At 37.8% G+C, this 21,647-nt stretch overlaps 1 protein-coding gene across 1 annotated transcript in view; it reads right to left on the reverse strand.

Moving 5' to 3' along the window:
* Nucleotides 1-21,647, reverse strand: part of polybromo (protein) — a 71,208-nt gene that overhangs the window by 16,508 nt on the left and 33,053 nt on the right. The window lies entirely within an intron of this gene.

Raw genomic sequence — 21,647 nt, forward strand, 5'->3', positions numbered from 1 at the left:
CATAGGTTGCATCAAGACATGGCTAATTGTAGACAGAGATAAGCCAAGACAGATATTCCAACCATTGCCTTGAAGGCTGTGAAAGGGGGAGGGGTGTCATCCTCAAACATCTAATTTCCAGAACTTTCAACTACGTTGAAGAAAATACCTATCTCAAAATTTTAATTGGATGTGTTTGGGGAAATAGTGAGCGTGACAGAGGGTTAGTTGCTCTCCAATCACTTCCGACTATTAAAAAGGGCAATACCCCTTTCAATTTCCGATCAAATGAGCTTCTTTTGAAGTTTCTACGACAACACTTTCTATAAAAATCTTATATGCCCCCAGGGCATAACTTAAAACCCTTTCCCTGAGAGCTCTGCGGGGGTTATCATCCTCAAAGACCTAATTTCAAGAACTTTTAACTACGTTGAACAAAATGACTATATCAAATTTTGATTGCATGTGTATAGGGAAATGGTGGGCGTAAGAGGGGTGTTAGTTGTCCTCCAGTTACTTTCAACTATTAAACAGGGTACTAGCCCTTTCAGTTTCCAATCGAGTGAGCCATTTTTTAAGTTTTTACGACAACGCTTTCTATAAAAACTTTATAGAACCCCAGGACATAACTTACAATCCTTGCCCTGAGGGGTTTGTCATCCTCGCACACAAAATTTCCAGAACTTCCAACTACGTTTAAAAAAATGCTCATCTCAAAATTTTGTCTGGATGTGTTTGGGGAAATTATGCATGTGAGAAGGGGGTTATATGACCTCCATTCACTTTTGACTATTGAAAATGGCACTATCCCTTTCAATTTCCAATCAAATGAGTTTTTTTGAAGTTTCTATACAACACTTTCTATAAAAACCATATATGCCCCCAGGGCATAACTTACAACCCTCGTCTTGAGGGCTCTGATGGGGTTATCATTCTCAAAGACCTAATTTCCAGAACTTTTCACTACGTTGAACAAAATGGATATCTCAAAATTGTGATTACATGTTTTTAGAGAAATTGTGGGCATGAGAAGGGGGTTAGTTGCCCTCCAATTACTATCAACTATTAAAAAGGGCACAAGCCCTTTCAATTTCCAATCAAGTAAGCCCTTTTTGAAGTTTTACGACAACGCTTTGTATAAAACCCTTATACGCCCCCAGGGCATAACTTACAACCCTTTGCCCTGAGGGCTTGGGGGGGGGGGGGTATCATCCTCAAAGACATAATTTCTCGACTTTTCAACTACGCTTAACGAAATGTCTATTTCAAAATTTTGATTGGATGTGTTTGGGGATATGGTGAGCATGAGAGGGGGGTTAGTTGCCCTCCAATCACTTTCGACTATTAAAAAGGCACTAGCCCTTTGAATTTACAATCAAATGAGCCCTTTTTGAAGTTTCCACGACAACGCTTTCTATAAAAACCTTATATGCCCCCAGGGCATAACTGACAATCCTTGCCCTGAGGGTTGTGAGGAGAGTGTCTTCCTCAAAAACGTAATTTCCAGATGTTTCAACTATGTTGAACAAAATGGCTATCTCAAATTTTTGATTGGATGATTTGGGGAAAATGGTGGGTGTAGAAGGGGTGTTAGTTGCCTTGCAATCACTTTTGGCTATTAAAAAGGGCACTAGCCATTCCAATTTCCAATCAAATGAGCCTTTTTCGAAGTTTCTGCGACAACTCCATTCATATGAAGTGCCCTGGTCTAAAGGAAAAAATAAAAATAAATAACACATTGTGCCAAAATTGTCCTTTACTTAGGCAGTGCTATTGCACTGCCTATAATTTACTGACATTTTCAACTATTCTGAACAAAATGAGTACCTCAGAATGTTGAGCAGATGTCCTAATGGATTACAAAAGGACCAGATATAAAAAACAAGTTCTAAGACTTATTTTAGATAATCACTTTTGACTTTTAAAAAAAGCACTAGAACACTATTTCCAATCGAATGAGCATCCTCCGAAGTTTCTATGTACAAGAGGGGGGGTGATGAGGGTGCATTCCCCTCCCATACAGAATAAATTCTACTCGTTTCAGGGTTTCATTTTACTCTTGACAATCATAATAAACACACAGACTAGAAACATTCTGGTAATCAAGGGAGGTTAGATATCGCTTTTTGACCCCCCTCTCCTAGAACTAATAATATATTTATCAGAAGGCTCAATGAGAGTGAGGATGTTTGGGATTAAAATACTTTCTTTGATACATTTGAATCCCCCCCTCCTACCTACAAAATGACCCACTGTCCCTCCTTCATAATAGCTGATGCACACTTATACATCACCGCATATAATTTATGAAGTGTGAATCCAATTAGTTTAGTTAAATGAAGCTTTAAAATAGATGCCAGGATCACTTTACTGCAATAAAAAGCGAGGCATTACCCTGCAGCACCCTTATTCAGGCTTAGTTCAAATGAAGGGAAATGAGAGATTAATTCCTATTCCCATCCCATACCCCTTCCTATATTTACCTGAAGGCTCGAAGATTTAAATAATTTGGGTATTTGAAATGTGCTCTTTTAGACATTTGGCAGTTAGCCCCCTCCTTCCTATGCAACGGCTTGCCGCCCCTCCTTAATAATAACTGTTGCATAACTATACAATCTTCTTTGTTCTTTTTATTTGTCTTAATTTCGCTTTGGCTGCTCAATTTTACATTTGCAGAGAACTATCCAGGGGAATTTGGTGAGGGTGGGGTGGGTGATTTTCCAGGGGAGAATTTTCAATGGAGGGAAGTATTTTCTGTGGCGGAATAAGCCAGGCCCCATGAAAATCTCACTATCAGAAACAGCATATCAGAAAGTAGAAGTGACCCTAAAGCCCCCACGATTCACCCCTGCTGCCACCTACAACTTTTTTTAACACCATATATGGGCATAGAACCACGTGGTTTATGGTTTTTGTCAATGTGAATGAAAAAACAGGAATTTTGTCGCATTTATGGATGTTTTCTTGGATGGTTATGTGTGTTGGTCGATTTATTTGATGTTTTTCATGGATGTCTAATGGTTTTTGTCAGTGAGAATTTGAAAAACAGGAACTTTGTCACATTTATGGATGTCTGTTTTCAACAACAGCAATTCATGTCTGTTTTATGGTTTTCTCAGTGAGAATGAAAAAACAAGAGTTTTCTCACTTGAAAAAACAGGAATTTTATCACATTTATGGTTGTTTTCTTGGATGGTTATGTGTGTTGTTCGATTTTTGTGATGTTTTTCTCTGATGTCAACATCAAATTATGGATGTTTTATGGTTTTTTTCAGTGAGAATTTGAAAAACAGGAACTTTCTCACATTTATGTCTGTTTTCATGGATGGTTATGTGTGTTGTTCGATTTATTTGATGTTTTTCATGTCTGTTTTATGGATGATCCAGAAATAGTATTTGATGTTGTTGTTCAAGTCAAATGTTATGACTTTCCCGGAAACAGTTAGATCACATGTTTCCTTCTCGCCCAATCAAAGGGCTTGTTTACATAGTAGCGGCGGAGTGAATATAAGGAAGGGATTTTTGCTAGAGTTTTTTTAGTCTGTGAATAGAATTCAAGGAGTGAGAAGAAGAAGAACAGTTTGACTTTACTCATTGGATATATATTTGTGTTGGCGATGAGTAGAATGTTTACCCTATTAGAAGTTGATAGTGGAGTTGATGATAATAATACAAGAGCACCAAGCATTGCGGTGGAAATCACGAAAGGTTCACGGCTTTGTCTGGAATTGGATGCAGTATATGCAAGATATGTGATATCCTTGAGCAAATTTAAAATGGAAGATCAATTATGTTTCGTCACAAAAGTTGATATAGCACACGTGAATAGACTTCAACGTGCTTTAAGTGCATTGGTGAAACATATGAAGACAATAAACAGTATTGCTTATTGTACATGCTCTGTATTATTGATGTTCTTGTTGTTTTAATTATTCAATAAAATTGTTTCGAAATCAAAAATGTTCCCTATCTTTTCAGGTTAGGGCTAAAGAGTCGGGGTAAGTATAGAGTCAGCAGTCGGAGTGAAAGGATTGAAAAATGAATAAATTTGAGAAAGAGAGTATTAGATCAATTCTAGTTTTTATGGAAAAACATTTGATTTTGGATGATGATTTTCTCGAGTTATCTCTTAAACGCAGGATATTCTCTTGTCAGGGAACACTTGACAATATAATGAGGAGGGATTCTCCCCCATTGGACTATTGTATGAAACTTTTAAAATGTGATTCAAATGCATATAGTCAATTTATTGATATATTAATTGGAACAAAGCAGAATCATATTGTGGATATACTTTTGAATATATTGCCAAATGGATTCAATGTAGATGGCTCCCCCCATCATTCGAAAGAGGTAACGTCACAGAGCTACTCCTCTCTCCCACCATTTCCCTCTCATTGAATTTATGGAGCGAGGATGATCAGTTTCGTTTTAGCTGTGAGTGAGTTGACATCGGAAACCGAAAAATGTTCTATATATGTCCATTGTGCATGTACACTCTTGGCAGTTGGAATCAATGTGAGAATTGTACAATTATTGATGACTATAGTGAAAAGTGTAAATTATTTAATCATTGTAAATTACATATAGGCTATGCAGTACAAATTAAAGGATGTAATTCATGTCTTTAGGAGGTGTGTGACTCTCATCCTAGAGGGCACCTGTGCTCCAATTCTCACTATGATAAATGTGATCAGTGGGAGAATACTTACCTCGCTATGATTGGAAAGAATCCTAAACGTGATTTTGGTTTATTTCTACGAGATTGGTATCGTCGTGGATTTAAATTATTCTGGGAAGATGAATCTGGTCTACGATTCAACTGTTGGTGTAACAAGACAATCTGGTTTCTACATCATCGTTGTGATGACACCACCTACTATGATTATAAACCAAGTGATTTTTATTTGGCAGTTACCGAATGTGATTCACCAGTTGAAAACATTGTATTTGATATTGCCTCAAATAGACAGATTGAAACTCGTGAATTTCATAATATTAATGCAAATAGTATTATTGACTATACAAAGAGATATGACAAGAGTGAAGTTACATTGTACTGTAGAAAATGTGACCCTGACTTTGCAGTCAATCAAGATCAATATACAGTGAATCCAAATGATTTAACAGCATTAGTGGTTCACGACAGTTGCCTATACATCGAAGATGAAGAAATCTAAAGTGAAGATTTAAAGACATTGTTGTATATATATATATGCATTTTATTAATAAACAAATTCACAAACATTTTTTAAGCACTTTACTCTTAGGGCACTGAAATCAATACTATATAGGTCTGAGAGGATATTTTCAACTAGAAAGTCATTCAGACGGGGATTGTCAACATAAATGTGGAGAAACTGCATGTAAGTATAGCCACGACATCGGAACACAAAATATAGTAGTGCGTGGAAGCCACAGCTTTTAGTCGTTAGATCCTGAACCCTCTTCCGATTTTGAATAATAGTTTTCCCACTGCTCTCAATATAGTTGCTTAGGTGAGGCGTTTAGAATGTATAGGGTAGACCAAGAGGATAAAAAAATTCAATCGTCTTCAGTGTTTGAAAGATGCACAGCCAATGACCCGTCAGCACAGTCGACGGACTGCTATTAACAATAATCAAGGTATTGTTGACACTTTGAATTTTTCCAAGAAAGTCTGGGGGTAGACAATAGGATTTGTACTGAGACATGTAGGGGTCCATATTAAATACATTGATTATTTGACTGGTGTTCATGGCGCCAAGTCTAGTAGAACAATGCCTTCGGGAGTGATTTCCCAATAGGTTTCATATTGATTTAGTGAGATTAGGGCAATACTCTCAGCCAATGGGTAGGTAAATGTACACTCTAAACGCACACTCCCCGTACGTAAGATACTCATATCCTGCGTACCAGACAAATCCAGTACGATGATACCAAGTGTTTTAGCAAACATTTCTTCGGTTATACCATTTCCAAATAGTTGTGAGTCATGATCTAGGGTTTGCATGGTCAGCTCATACAATGTTCTATAGGATTTATCAAAAGATAGATTGTAGAGTGGAATGCCGTTTACTTTGCACACAAGAGATGAAAGTCCAAACATCTCGAACTTATGTGGACATTCTGTCCATGATCCTATTACACTGGCACTCTTTACAAATGTCAAAGCCAATTTTGACGGGATTTTGCCATTGGTAAAGGTTGAGTCGGTGAACGTGCGTGAGCCCATTGTGATATGACGTTGATTGGTGATTGTGTGAGGACCAAGTAGTTTAATATAGTTGCCATTGGCTCTCAGTTTTTCCACGGCCAAAGCAACAGAACTCATAACCTGCTGTGTGCGTACATGTAGTAGTGCCGAGGGCAGGGAGAGACTTACATCAGGATTGGCAGCAAGTTCCTTTCTCAATATGAAATTGGAGAGTGCTAGCGTCAGTTTTATATCCACTTTAATATCGGGCGGCATCCAGTGGGGTATATTAAAAATTTCATGATACATTTTTCCACCTAGATATAATTCACTAGTTGTAGCATTTTTAAGTGCATCTGTACTTTCAGCATAAGCAATATATTCATATCCATTGGAGGTGCCTCTCAATTCCTTGTATAACTTGGGTGTCATCAGGATGAATTGTGTATTGCTCGTATAATTTTAGAGATTGTTGCTTGTGCTCACCAACGTGCCATTTATGTAGACACTGATTTGACGAAATATATTATGTAATATAGAATTTTCATAGGATATCCCATCCGTCCGAATTTGTATTGTATTATCGGATTTCCAAACTTTTATTTGCAAATCTATAAATTTGGACGACAAGTCGATAAAGTAGTCTTCATTAGAATAAATTTGAAAGTGGATATTATCGGAGAGGGGTTGTTGTGGATAAAATTGTTCATAGTATCCATGCTTGACACTCACATCAACATTTTCAGCATTGAATAGATTCAATGAGGTAGTGATTGAAGGCCGAGAATCTTTATGTGATAGGTAGGACATTTTAGGAGAAGAAATCTAGTTTCGATCTGACAATTTTCTTTCTGGGACGCCTGTTTACAGCACGTGTCGGCTTTTTCCTTCTTTTCTTTGACAAGAGGGGTGATGTCTTTCGTTTCCGACCTGAGTGGAGACTGTAAGGGATGCATTGTTTCTTGACCTTTTTAAGCCTTTACCATTTTGTTTTAATTTCTCGCCAAGGGTTCGCGCACTGGACCTGAGATTTTCAGAAGCAATTTTTTTTAAATCCTTGCCAGAGCCACAATCGTATAGTGTAGAGGATGCAAAATATGTTGCAGCCGGTAAAAGATATTTTCTAGCCAGTGGTAGTGAAGAGCGAAACAGCTTAGCAAACCAACTACCAATACCATAGCCAGACATTGACGAGCGACCTTTGTAATAGTCCAGTCCATTGCCCTGTTGTCTTGGACCAAGAGTATTAACATAGTAGTCAATATCAGGACAAGTGAATACCACTTTTTTATTAGACATCTTGTTGTTGAATGATGGGTCGAAAATGGAATGTAATCACAGCCAAACCTCTTGAAATTGCTATTGGATCACCCAATTCGGTTCTTAGTGTTAACTGACAGAGTTCGAAATAGCAAGTGTTTACGGGAATATACTGAAGATGCTTTATATTGTAGTGGTGAATATGATCTTGATTGGTTTTTCGTTCAAGAACTCGTGGGAGGGGAACATTTGAATTACCAACCCGAGATGTTTCCACAAATGAAGCGTAGAGAAATATACAAGTGTCCGTGGAGAAGGCAGGCGGGTAGTCAGCGAACATGAAATTAGTGTTTCCGGCACTTTTACCATTGATTATATTGAGCTTAAAGCCAAGAACATCCTTTAGATTGTCGTTGAGAATAACCTTTTCACTGGCAATAGGTAAACTAATGTAGATCTTACCCTCCTCCTTTGAATAGTTGAAATGAAAAGCTTCCTTTTTACGAGGGGAAATTCTTTTATTAATGGAACGACATAAATCATTAATACAGGTGAGTTTCTCGTAGGGTAATTCAATATATGGATAATCCATCCAATTGATTTTTTTAATTTGTTCTTGATCACTTGTCGGTGGAGGCGGCCAATCATAGGGTCTAATTTTTATTTCATACTTACGATCCTTTCTCAGGATGTCATGGGTATTTTTGAGAATAAAGTCGACAAGAGCCACTTCATACTTTCTATTGTCGTCGAATTTGATGGTGGGGGAGAGTTTTGTCCAAAAATCACTTGTTCTATTCAAGTCACTGTAGAAAGGATCAGAAACATTGGACATGAAAGTCACATAGAAATCATTGGGCATTGTCAATATTTTCAGCACTGACCCAAGAATCAAAATCTGAGTTGTATCCTAGCCAGCGAACAAGCAACTGTCTCTTGCGATGGCGTGTACGACTCTTTAATATCTTTTCAATTTGCTAAATTTCGCTAGTGTTTCTAACTTTTTGCAGCTCATATTCATAAAAACCACCGAGAATCTCATCGTCTTTAGTGTCTCGCAGCCAAGATGTTATCGGCACGGTATCCAGAATTTTGGACACTTTAAAAAGTTCAATGCTCCATGAATAATTCACCTTTTCAAAAATATTGGTGGTTCTATTAATTCAAACAGTGTCACCAACACTAAATTTCTTCTTCTTTTTCTTCTTCTCATTGTCATTTAAGAATTGCTTTAGAAAAGTATCAAATGTATTTTCACTGTAATGAACAGTCATTGGTGTAGATTTTGACAGAGATCGATGGGGTCATTGATTATAAATAAAAATGATTTTATCTAAATCATAAATAAAAGCCGGTGTATTTTTAAATGTTCAATATCTTGAAATTAATAGACGAATTGTTCTTATTAATCGTTCAGCCAATGCAGCCTTTATCGGGCTGTGACTATGATCAAGTGTTGTATTATATTTCAAAAGAACCTTTTGCACAAGGTGATTAACAAATTCACTGCCACGATCCAATTGAATTTTTCTATACGAATCCTATTCTAGAATACTTTCAATGGCTCGAGCAACTTCGACACCTCTGTTTGATCGTAGTGGAATGGCATAGGCATAGTGACTAAGGACACTGATTGCCACTAGAATATATTTTTAGGGGGCATGGTCACGTTGTTGAACTACGTCTAAAGTTAAAAGATCTATTTGCATTATATGCAGATGGAAAAAGGCTTTAGTTTGTCGATATTGTTTACTGCGAAGCCTGTGATTTCGATGCAGTGTGTAACTCGATTCCTTTTCTAGAGACTCTTTTGCATTTTTCAATGTGGTGCCTGAGACAGATTTGGAAAGTGGTTTGGGAGAACTTAAACTTCCTGCCTCGCCAATATTTTCATAGACACCTTTCAAAACTTTATCCATTTTGAGCGTAAACAGGTAGTGTATTGTCCACTCCCCTTTTTGCACACTGGAGGGTGAATAACTTAGTCTTTACGGTTGACTAGCAGCCACAGGTGTTTTAAAATCAGTGGCGCTGCTAGTATCTTCAAATATTGAATCTTCTTCTTTTTTTAATGGTGTTGGAGGAGGACTATATTCTCTTAGTTTCTTTAGAATTTGCTTATTGCCAATAAGACTTTTGGGGAAGTTTGATACACACAGAAAGGTGTATAGATTATCGTCAATCGATAAGAGTCCTTTACGATTCGTCACCATATCACAAATTAAATCAACTAGATTATAACTTTTTTCCCTGAATTATAATTCGTTTCCCTGTGCTCTCGACTTGAACTTGATCACCAGTTTCCAACATGAGATATGATAATACTCTTTTACTCTGTTCTCGATAGGAGAATGGCAATAGGTTTCCAATTTTCAATACTATCGAATTCAATTCCTTCTCCATTGATTGCACTGCAGAATCTTGAGATGTTTCATGTTTAGAGAGATGAGCGACGACAGTGGGTCTCTCACGATATGGTTTATGTTTGTCCACACGTCGCAATGCATCTTGAAGTAAAAGCAGTTTTTTGTCATCGGCAATATTCTCGTCGTTAATGAATTTCCTTAGATTGTCTTCAAAATGTTCGACGGGTGAGAGGACAAGTTCAAATGGTGTCAATTTATAGGGTTTTGCCATTCTCACTAGAGAAAACTGTTTACAAGTCCTGCAATTATCGGTAGTAAAAGTGTGAAGAAGCTACCGCCTGCTTGAAGGGGCCGTGTTGTTTTAATTTTTTTTACCTTTTATTTAAAAGCCAAGGCGCGTACAGTGGAACGACGTTGGTTTTTCTTTTTTCTAAAACCATCTGGCAGTTGAACATTGCCCTCAGTTAAATTTAAACAAAGTTCAGATATTAGATTAATGAAATCATTGTCAACCCCATGTTTGAGTATAGCCTTCCTAAGCAATGGTTTTGAAGTGCTTAAAACGGAAAACAGATGCCGTTGTTCGTGTAGTTTCTTCAGTGTCATAATGGTGACTAATAGTCTTTTCTACTGTTAACCGGAAGATATACAGTAATTTCATTGTTGAAAATGTCGGTGACTACACGTAGATCCTCGGGTGTGCTCTTATTAAGATCCAGCAAAATGTACCGGTTGGGTTGGATAGTCGCGTGTGTTTACGCTTACAAAATAATTTTTGGTGCACGGAGTTATATCTTATTTTGGATTTTTTGGCGCGAGATAGAACAACGCGCGAATCGATAGATAATATAGACGGTGCAATTCAAAGCAAGTATTTGCACACATTTGTTCTGATGAAACAGATTGTGTAGAACCAGAGTTATGGAAATGTGTTCATGATGGGAGCAGACAGTGAACAGTTGTAGCTTTTCCTGCGAGAACTGTTCAATGAATTCAGCCAAATCATTAATAATCAACCACGAGTTCGATTCAATACTATTGAAAACATCAAGTCCCCGTATGAATTGTATTGATACGGATGTGACAATAGCTTTTATTTTATCAAAGGACTCCTGCCAAATACTATAGCAATAGTAGATTTTTTTCGGTTTTTCCAAAAACATTTTATCGCAATTTTGAATTATTTTAGCTAAAAGTGTTGTTTTCCCCGACATTGAGGGACCGCACAGAAACGATCTGAAGGGTGTTTTAAATTGATACATGCTGCTGCTTGTTGGGGACAACAATCGGACTAAAACTAAATGTAAATCATATGTGCTCAATGAATAAGTAATAATTTTCCCCATTAATCTATCTACTCAAGAACAACAAAAAACAATATGTCACGGTAGCATTTATTTCGGAACTGCATGAAAACAAATATTTGCAGTCAACATGAACTGCACAGCGATAAAAATAACACTTGTTCAACAAGAACAATTGACAAAATTTAATGGTGGTCAAAAGGAAAACTCTATTTGTTCAACATGAAGACATTACAACGATAACACTTTATAAATAAGCACTTATTGTCTTTAAACACTTTTCTCTACAACACTTTATTTACAATAAAAAACACTTTGTCTTTAAAGACCTTCGTCCATCTACAGCACTTTTTTTTGTACAACACTTTTCGGTACAACATCTTTGTACATCACTTGTCCGTACAACATCTGTGACAACAATTTTCTGTACAATAACACTTTCTATACAACAGTAAAAAATACACTTTGAACATGAACTAGCACAGTTGAACGTTATGAATTTAAAAATGTGGGACCCCCCCCCCCGGGGACCGCGGGGCTGAAGGCCGGCCGGCCGCGGGCGGGACCCCCCCCCCCCCTGGGCGGCCGCGGGAAGGGCCCCCCTCCCTCCCCCGGGAGCCGCGGTGGCGAAACACTAGAATAGTTGTCCGTCACTGCTATGGGTTAGGTTAGTGGTTGGGTTAGTGGTGGTGGTGGTTAGTGCTTGGGTTAGATGAGGTTGAGTTAAGGTGGTTAGATTGGGTCAGGTTAGTTAATTTATGTAGAGGTTGGAGCATTTAATTTATGAGAGGTTGAGTGGCTAGTGGTTGGTCAGATTAGGTTAATTTATCCAGACCAAGTTGATTGCGATAGTCAATGCATTCAACTTGATCTGAAATACGGTAGTGTCCGTGGGGTAGGACACTCACACCATTCTCGAGCACATAGACTTTGTCGGATATACACGACATTGCATTCTTATCCACTCTCACAGTATAATTTCTATACTGTAGAGAGCGAATTGCAAGCATTTGTACTCTTGGGACTAGTCTACTTTTTACACAGTTTTTGTAAACACTCATGCTAAACTTACTCTTTACAAAGTATGTTAGTACCCCTTTACACGCCGTCTTTTCGCTTCCACGATGTGTTACCGAGCACTAAATTATGGGACACGAAACCACCCCCCCAGAGATAAAATCACTCCCCGTCTCCGATTTTAACTTTAATAGTTGGGGGCTTGACGTTTCACCAGCTCGGGGTAGAGAGATGGATTCCAGTTGGTGAAATCCATCCGCCAGCTGATGTGCACCCCATTTTGCAAATCACCCAATAAATCTTCAGTCCCATTTACCTTTAACAGCAGAGAATCTGTATCCCCATAGTAAACTTGAACCTCCCCTCCCGTGGCCATTGCACCTTGCACACATTGTAAAAAAACGACAACATGAGCTTTTTTGAAATTTCCATTACTGAACTGCCGCCTACAATATTCTTGTTTAGAACCACATTTTGCTTTCGCCTGTGTAGAGGAACCATGCCGGCCTCTCTGCTCGTGAACGATGTAAAATTGGGGTGGGCAATAATTCGTGCACACTCTAGAGGGTCAGTCACGACGTCGCAGCGAGATCTATTACGAACGCTTTCATACATTTTGCCAAACGCTGAATTTAGAATAAGCTTATACATTTCCTTCTCCACCTTTGAATTTGCCCTAGAGCGTTTATCGACAAAGGTGTCGATAAACGTTTTCAAATAGGGTCGCTGATTGAACTGCAGGACCCTGTGTATTTTGGTGATCTTGAAACCATTGCTCACCATCCAGTGCAAAAGCAAATGGTGAACAACGATATTCTCTTTAGGGTCCAAATCAGCAATCAGTTTCTGTTTAGAGGAGTCCAGTGCATCCCCATATCCTCAACCAATGAACGATTGTAGGGGCTCAGAGAGTCCCTGCTCACGGGCCGATTGATAAAGGGAAAGACAAAATCTTTGACTGAGTCGTGAAGCGCCAGCGGAATGTGACCATCAACTTAAAAGAACCATCCTTGTGGACCATTGTCCTCGACGGTGGTAATGTCGGGGAACTCACAAGGATTCTCAAGCCATTGATAGGTCCCACACGGCAAAGAGTAGTGTGACATTGCCGAGGGGTATAATGAATTCATGTTCAAGGACACTGCATTTGACTTTACACCAGTGCTTTGTCCACTCGGATGGGTTGATAAGATATGATCCCCATGAAAAACGTTTTCTCACCGTATCGAACGTTCCAAAATACGGTGTTCATCTTTGTTAGTGATTAGACCTATGTCCTCCCTGCTAGTTTTTTAAATCAAATTCATCGCTAATGGGGAGTCTGTAAAAATAATAACGAAGATCTAACCTAAACTCCGAAGAGATTTGGTCTGTGTTCTTACAGACTATATCCAGCAGAGTTAGAACGTCACTGGCCAAGTACAGTCTACACTAATCCCACCCATTTTTACAAGCCCCCTTGGACCACACCTTATTGGCAAACTCATACACCTCGGCGGTGCATTCACTGTTGGTCAGTGAATTGTGAAAGGCTTCAATTGGAGGTAGTTTCTCCTTGCTTAAACGTGCGCCAGAACAGTAATAGTCGTATGCATATATACCTTTGCAGGTCAACAGGTAAAACATATCACTGTCTGGAAAGTGATGTTTAAGCAAGGGAAAGCTATCAAAATTGTCGCTTTTTTGCACTTGAATCAATTGACTCAATGCCTTGGGGAAAAAACTAAAGGAATCTAAAAACCTGATTTTATTCCAACCCGTATGCCCATTATCCACTGCCTGCCATTTCAGTTCGAGAAGCAGCAACTTCTCAGCTGATTTGGGAATAATGTTGTAGATAAATGAACTATTTACCCATGGACAATCTACTCCCCCTCCCTCCCTATGCATACGTGCCAGTGCCGGTAAAATAAATTTTAAATCATAATTGGAGTTATGAATAAAAACAGGGATAAAAAACTGCTGGCTAACATTTAAATTACACGATTGATGCGCAACCCCCCTAAAATTACTACCCCCCGAGGATATTTCCTGCCATAAGTGATTATGGTCTCTGACTTTCCCCCTCCCCCCACGTTTCCCTTTAGTCCCCTTATCCACTCTTCTACAAACTCTCCCTTGCAAACCCGACATATTTTTTGAATTTTAATCGCGATACGATCCTCTTCAAACAGCACCATTGGATAATGCGTATTTATCACACGAGAAAGAGTACTATTAGCCGTTCAACTTATTTTATCCAGTGCCTTATCCAGGCACTCGGGCCTCTTATACACTGTTTCTATTATTTCTAACAACCGCATGGTGTTAGAACTGTCTCTTTGCGCGTGGGCGTAGGACACTGCAATAGCCTGATGTTCTTTGACTCGGTTTGGAAATTGTGGGTCATTAACCTCCACCAGCTTAGCTTCAAAGTCTAAAGATATTTTGTTGCACTGGAGAAGGGTGTTCTGGAAATTTTTGAATCGTAGAATTGCGAGCCTATAACCGACTGGTAAACCGTTTCACACTGTCTGGTAGCCGTGCAGCCCTCACAATCGCCACTCATATCGGATTTCGACAGACTTTAGCTCTCTAGTCCAAGAATCTAAGGAAGAGCGACACGTGTTGGAACAGGCGTCCCAGAAACGAAATTGTCCGATCGAAACTAGATTTCTTACCCTCCTCAGAATGTCCTACCTAATGTCAGTGATAGAGTCTCAACCTTCAATGACCGCCTCATTGAATCTGTTCAGTGCTGACAATGTTGATGTGCGTGTCAAGCATGGATACCATGAACCCAGTGTTTAACCAAATCAACTGAGGGACCCCTCTACCGGGAATAACCACCTTCAAATTTATTCCAATGAAGACGACGTTACGGACATGTCTTCAACATTCATAGATTTGCATACTGAAAGCCACAGTAACGCCGATAATATAATACCAATTCGGGCCGATGGAATAGCCCTATCAAACATTGTCATATAGCATAACTTAGTTCGTTAAACTGGTGTCTACATTTTCCCTCTAAACAAGAAAAATTACAAGCCATATGCATTTCATGTAGATGACACTCAAGTCACACAAGGATTTGAAAGGAACCTTCAATGCTTATGAGCATATTAATAAAAATGATTGTAGAGATGCATTTAAAAATTCGACAAATAGTGAATTACATCTAGTTGGAAAAATATGTAACGAAATTTTTAATATACCCCAATGGCTACCGCCCAATGTTAAAGTGGATATAAAACTAACGCTTGCACCCTCCAATTTCGTATTGAGAAAGGAACTTGCTGGTAATCCTGATGTAAGTCTCTCCCTCACCTCAGCAATACTTCATGTACGCAAACAACAGGTTATCAGTTCTGTTGCTTTGGCCGTGGAAAAACTGAGAGCCAATGGTAACAATATTAAACTACTTGTTCCTCATACAATCACCAATCAACGTCATATTGCAATGGGCTCACGCACCTTCACCGATTCATCCTTTATCAATGGCGAAATCCCCTCGAAATTGGCTTTGGCATTTGTAAAAAGCGCCAGTGCAATAGGATCATGGACTGAATGCCCACATAAATTCCAGATGTTTGGACTTTCATCTCTTGTGTGCAAAGTAAACGGCATCCCACTCTACAATCTATCTTTTGATAAATCCTATAGAACATTGTACGAGTTGACCATGCAAACCCTAGATCATGACTCACAACTATTTGAAAATGGTATAACCTAAGATATGTTTGCTAAAACACATGGTATCATTGTACTGGAGTTGTCGGGCACACAGGATATAAGTATAGTACGTACAGGGAGTGTGCGTTTAGATTGTACATTTACCGACCCATTGGCTGAGACTATTGCCCTAATCTCACTAAATCGATATGAAACCTATTGGGAAATCACTCCCGAAGGCAGTGTTCTACTAGACTTGGTGCCATGAACACCAGTCAAATAATCAATGTATTTAATATGGACCCCTATATGTCCCAGTACAAATCCTATTGTCTGCCCTCGGACTTTCTTGGAAAAATTCAAAGTGTCAACAATACCTTAATTATTGTTAATAGCAGTCCGTCGACTGTGCTGACGGGTCATTGGCTGTGCATCTTTCAAACAATGAAGACAATTGAATTTCTTGATCCTCCTGGTCTACCCTATACATTCTACACGCCTCACATAAGCAACTATATTGAGAGCAGTGGGAAAACTATTATTCAAAATCAGAAGAGGGTTCAGGATCTAACGACTAAAAGCTGTGGCTTCCATGCACTACTATATTTTGTGTTCCGATGTCGTAGCTATACTTACAAGCAGTTTCTCCACATTTATGTTGACAATCCCCGTTTGAATGACTTTCTAGTGGAAAATATCCTCTCAGACCTATACGGTATTGATTTTAGTGCCCTAATAGTAAAGTGCTAAAAAAATGTTTTTGAATTTGCTTATTTATAAAATGCATATATATATACAACAATGTCTTTCAATCTATACTTTATATTTCAACATCGATGTTTAGGCAACTATTGTGAACCCCCAATTCCGTTAAATCATCTGAATTCACTTCATATTCATATTGATTGACTGGAAAGTCAGGGCCACATTTTCTAAAGTAAAATGTAACTTTACTCTTGTTATATCTTTTTGTATAGTCAATGATACTATTTGCATTCATATTATGAAATTTGTGAGCTTCAATCTGTCGATTTGCAGCAATATCACATAAAGTGTTTTCAAATGGTGAATCACATTCGGTAACTGCCAAATAAAAATCACTTGGTTTATAGTCATAGTAGGTGGTGTCATCACAACGATGACGTAGAAACCAGATTGTCTTGTTACCCAAACAGTTGAATCGTAGACCCGATTCCTATTCCCAAAATAATTTAAATCCACGACGATACCAATCTCGTAGAAATAAACTAAAATCACGTTTAGGATTCTTTCCAATCATAGCGGGGTAAGTATTCTCCCACTGATCACATTTATCATAGTGAGAATTGGAGCACAGGTGCCCTCTAGGATGAGAGTCACACACCTCCTCAAGACATGAATTACATCCTTTAATTTGTACTGCATAGCCTCTATGTAATTTACAAGGATTACATAATTTACACTTTTCGCTGTAGTCATCTATGATTGTACATTTCTCACAATGAGTCTAACTGCCAAGAGTGTTCATGTACAATGGACATATATAGAACATTTTTACGTTTCAGATGTCAAATCACTCACAGCTAAAAGGAAACTGATCATCCTTGCTCCATAAATTAAATGTGAGGGAAATGGGGGAGAGATGAGTAGCCCTGTGACGCTACCTCTTTCGAATGATGGGGGGAGCCATCTACATTGAATCCATTGGAAATATTTTCAAAAGTATATCCACAATATGATTCTGCTTTGTTCCAATTAATATATCAATAAATTGACTATATGCATTTGAGTCACATTTTAAAAGTTTCATACAATAGTCCAATGGGGGAGAATCACTCCTCATTATATTGTCAAGTGTCCCCCGACAAGAGAATATCCTGCGTTTAAGAGATAACTCGAGAAAATCGTCATCCAAAATCAAATGTTTTTCCATAAACACTAGATTTGATCTAATTCTCTCTTTCTCAAATTTATTCATTTTTCAATCCTTTCACTCTGACTGCTGACTCTAGACTGACACTGATTCGTTAGCCCTAACCAAAACGATAGGGAACATTTTTGATTTTAAAACAATTCTATTGAATAATTACAACAACAAGAACATCAATAATACAGAGCATGTACAATCAGCGATACTGTTTATTGTCTTCATATGTTTCACCAATGCACTTAAAGCACGTTGAAGTCTATTCACATGTGCTATATCAACTTGAGCGGCGAAACATAATTGATCTTCCATTTTAAATTTGCTCAAGGATATCACATATCTTGTATATACTGCATCCAATTCCAGACAAAGCCGTGAACCTTTCGTGATTTCCACCGCAATGTTTGGTGCTCTTGTACTATTATCATCAACTTCACTATTAACTTCTAATAGGGTAAACATTCTACTCATCGCCATCAACACAAATATATAACAAAATGACTAGTGTCTAACTGTTCTTCTTCTCACTCCTTTGAATTCTATTCACATACTAATAAAACTATACCAAAAATCCTGTCTTAATATTCCCTCTACCACTCCTATGTAACCAGGCCTCTGATTGGCTGAGAAGGAACCATGTGATCTAACTGTTTCCGGGAATCTCATAACATTTGGCTTGAACAACAACAACATCAAATACTATTTCTGGATCATCCATAAAACAGACATAAAAAACATCAAATAAATCGAACAACACACATAACCATCCATGAAAACAGACATAAATGCGAGAAAGACTCTGTTTTTCAAATTCTCACTGAAAAAAACCATAAAACATCCATAATTTGATGTTGACATCCGAGAAAAACTTCAAATAAATCGAACAACACACATAACCATCCAAGAAAACAACCATAAATTTGAGAAAATTCCTGTTTTTTCAAGTGAGAAAATTCCTGTTTTTTCATTCTCACTGAGAAAACCATAAAACAGACATGAATTGCTGTTGTTGAAAACAGACATCCATAAATGTGACAAAGTTCCTGTTTTTCAAATTCTCACTGACAAAAACCATTAGACATCCATGAAAAACATCAAATAAATCGACCAACACACATAACCATCCAAGAAAACATCCATAAATGCGACAAAATTCCTGTTTTTTCATTCACATTGACAAAAACCATAAACCACGTGGTTCTATGCCCATATATGGTGTTAAAAAAAGTTGTAGGTGGCAGCAGGGGTGAATCGTGGGGGCTTTAGGGTCACTTCTACTTCAGAAAGCCTTACTGTAATAATAATGGAACTTGCAAAAATAAGGAATTTGCTTTTTTCCCAGAAAAAAGATCCTCCATGCATGTTTATTTGCTTTTTTTCTGTTTGATTTCTTTTCTTCAGGGGTGATTGTATATAAGGAACGGTCGCACATAATCAGCAGAGGGCTCATTTGAACGAAATTGAAAGTCCTAGCATCCTTTATCAGTGACCAAAAAGACTGTGCCACAGGAAAGTGGAGTTTTCTGTCATTATGTGCCACCAAACTACAATATTGCCCGTGAGGGACAAAATTACTATCTCTTTGACAATCCTGAGATAGCCATTTGATTTATGAGCATCAAAAAACTATACATTGAGCTTTCCAGTTATAGAGAAAATAATACTGCATGGTGGCGCATTCATTCCTGGAAAGTCAAATAGTCTAGTCAATGTAAGAATGCTTAAAGGGGAAGATCAATTGACTAAAAGGTAATATGTGCATGCAACTAATACTACTACCACTGCTGCTACTTTCATTGCTACTACTACTACTACTGCTTCTTTCATTGCTGCTACTACTACTACTGCTATTAAACTACTCCAACTACCTTACCTTAAACTGCATGTCCAGTGAGATAAGGTGGTGACGAGCCAGGCGCCAGGTCCCAAGCTCCAAATACCCAAATCCATTCTTGAGATACACTCTTATGACAATCTCATTCACTTAATGTTTTGATTTTGTTCAAATTCCCCTCAATTTTCTATCAAATTTTCACCTCCATATGCCTAGCCTTAACAGTGGTATTATCATAATAGCAGTGGTAGTAGTAGGGGTAGTAGTAGCAGGCATAGTGTTGTAGCAGTAATAGTAGTAACAGTAGTAACAGCAGTATTAATAGCAGTAGTAGCAAGTAGAAGTTGCCTTTTGGTCAGTTGAACATCCCCTCATGATGACCCAGCAGTTTCATCTTAGTATGGCAAGCCATTCCAAAAATACTGCTGATACACCCTTTAGACAATCTTTATGCAAGTTGTATGTCTTGATTTAGTTCAACTTCCACTCAACATTTCCTCAGATGTTCATTACAATATCCCCAGCCTTAGTAATACTCACTACAGAAGCTATACTCTTACAGCCTTACTCAGCTCTTACAGCTCTTACAGCACTTACAGCTTTTACACCCTATACTCAGAAGCTATACAGCCTTAGTAATTCTCACTACAGAAGCTATACTACAGAAGCTATCACTACAGAAGTAATACTCTTAGTAATACTTAGTAATAAAGCCTTAGTAATACTTAGTAATACAGCCTTAGTAATACTCTTAATAATACTTAGTAATACAGCCTTAGTAATACTCTTAATAATACTTAGTAATACAGCCTTAGTAATACAGAAGCAGTAGTTTTATTGATAGTAGTAGTAGTGTGCAAACATTGCCTCTTGGTCAATTTATCATCTAGATAAGATAAGATAACTTTTTATTTAACAAACAAATTACATGAATAAATTATTTTCTAAACTGGCCGACGGGGAGTAGGGCTCGATGTGTCGGCCAAAAAAAATCTAAGTTCATAAGTTTATTAAATTCATAAGTTTTATTATTTGCATTCACAAATAAATAAATAAATTAAACAACACTTCTGTGCGTGGAGAAAAACCTATGGGGGGTTCGCAGTTGCATGAAAGTCCACATAACTACTTACCTATTAAGTCAACTATTTACTTAAACCTCAACTATTTAATTAAACCTATTATAAATAAACCAAAAACCATTAAACTATCACCTGTATATTAAAAAATATAGATAAATAAAGGAATAAAGAATGAAATATAATAATAGATAAGTAAAAATATAAAAGAAAAATAATAATAACAAATCAAGTCTCCATCAGTAGTAAGCGCCCAATTACTTAAAAACCTACACGCAAACCTACGCTTAAGGCATGGATATGTGTGTATATTTTCAAGTAATTGGGTTACCAAGGTCATTTGCCTGCCAAGAGGAATGAGTACAACTTGATTGGTGATTAGGAGTTGAATATTTTTTAGGTTAAATCCGTGGTCATTCATCTGTAAGTTGATTAGTAGTTTTTTTTTTTAAACTTGGCTAATAGGTTTTTCAACCTATTACTACGAATGCTACATGCATTCCATTTTTGGAACTAGGAGCGAGATTTTGTGATGCTATAAGACTGGTTTCGTTTCATGGGTTCATTAATAGAAGGACTAATGTTCTTGAAAAGGGTAATTACTTCTTTAGTTTACGAGATTTGCGAATTTTTTTTGCGAAAAGATATTTGCGTAAAGGTATTGCGAAGGTTAAGAATGCCTCACGGGTAATTAAAGAATGAGATGCTTGCATCAAAAATACAAAAAATAAGCTCAGATACTTAATAGATTTGACGCTTACAAGAGACATTGCTAGAAAGTATTCAATAGCTTAATTGAAAAGTAACGATAGAATGACATTGTGACTTGACCTAGCTTTACCTCGCCAATGTGGTCTGTATAATACATAAGTAACGTTTGAAAAATATTGTCAATTTAAAAAGAACTGGCTGAAAAGTGTTTTGCGGGGTAGGGGGTTGCTTGGTGGGGTGAGTTGCACGAGGGTTCAGTTAATGGGGATACCGTTGCACGGGGGGTTTCGGTTATACACGGGGTTCAGTTACAAGGGGGGTTCAGTTGCACGGGGGTTGAGTTAAATGGGAATTGAGTTCCA

The sequence above is a fragment of the Artemia sp. Qi Xiang Cuo genome, chromosome 19 (genome assembly GCF_049724085.1).
Source record: "Artemia sp. Qi Xiang Cuo chromosome 19, ASM4972408v1, whole genome shotgun sequence".
NCBI lineage: Eukaryota > Metazoa > Arthropoda > Branchiopoda > Anostraca > Artemiidae > Artemia > Artemia sp. Qi Xiang Cuo.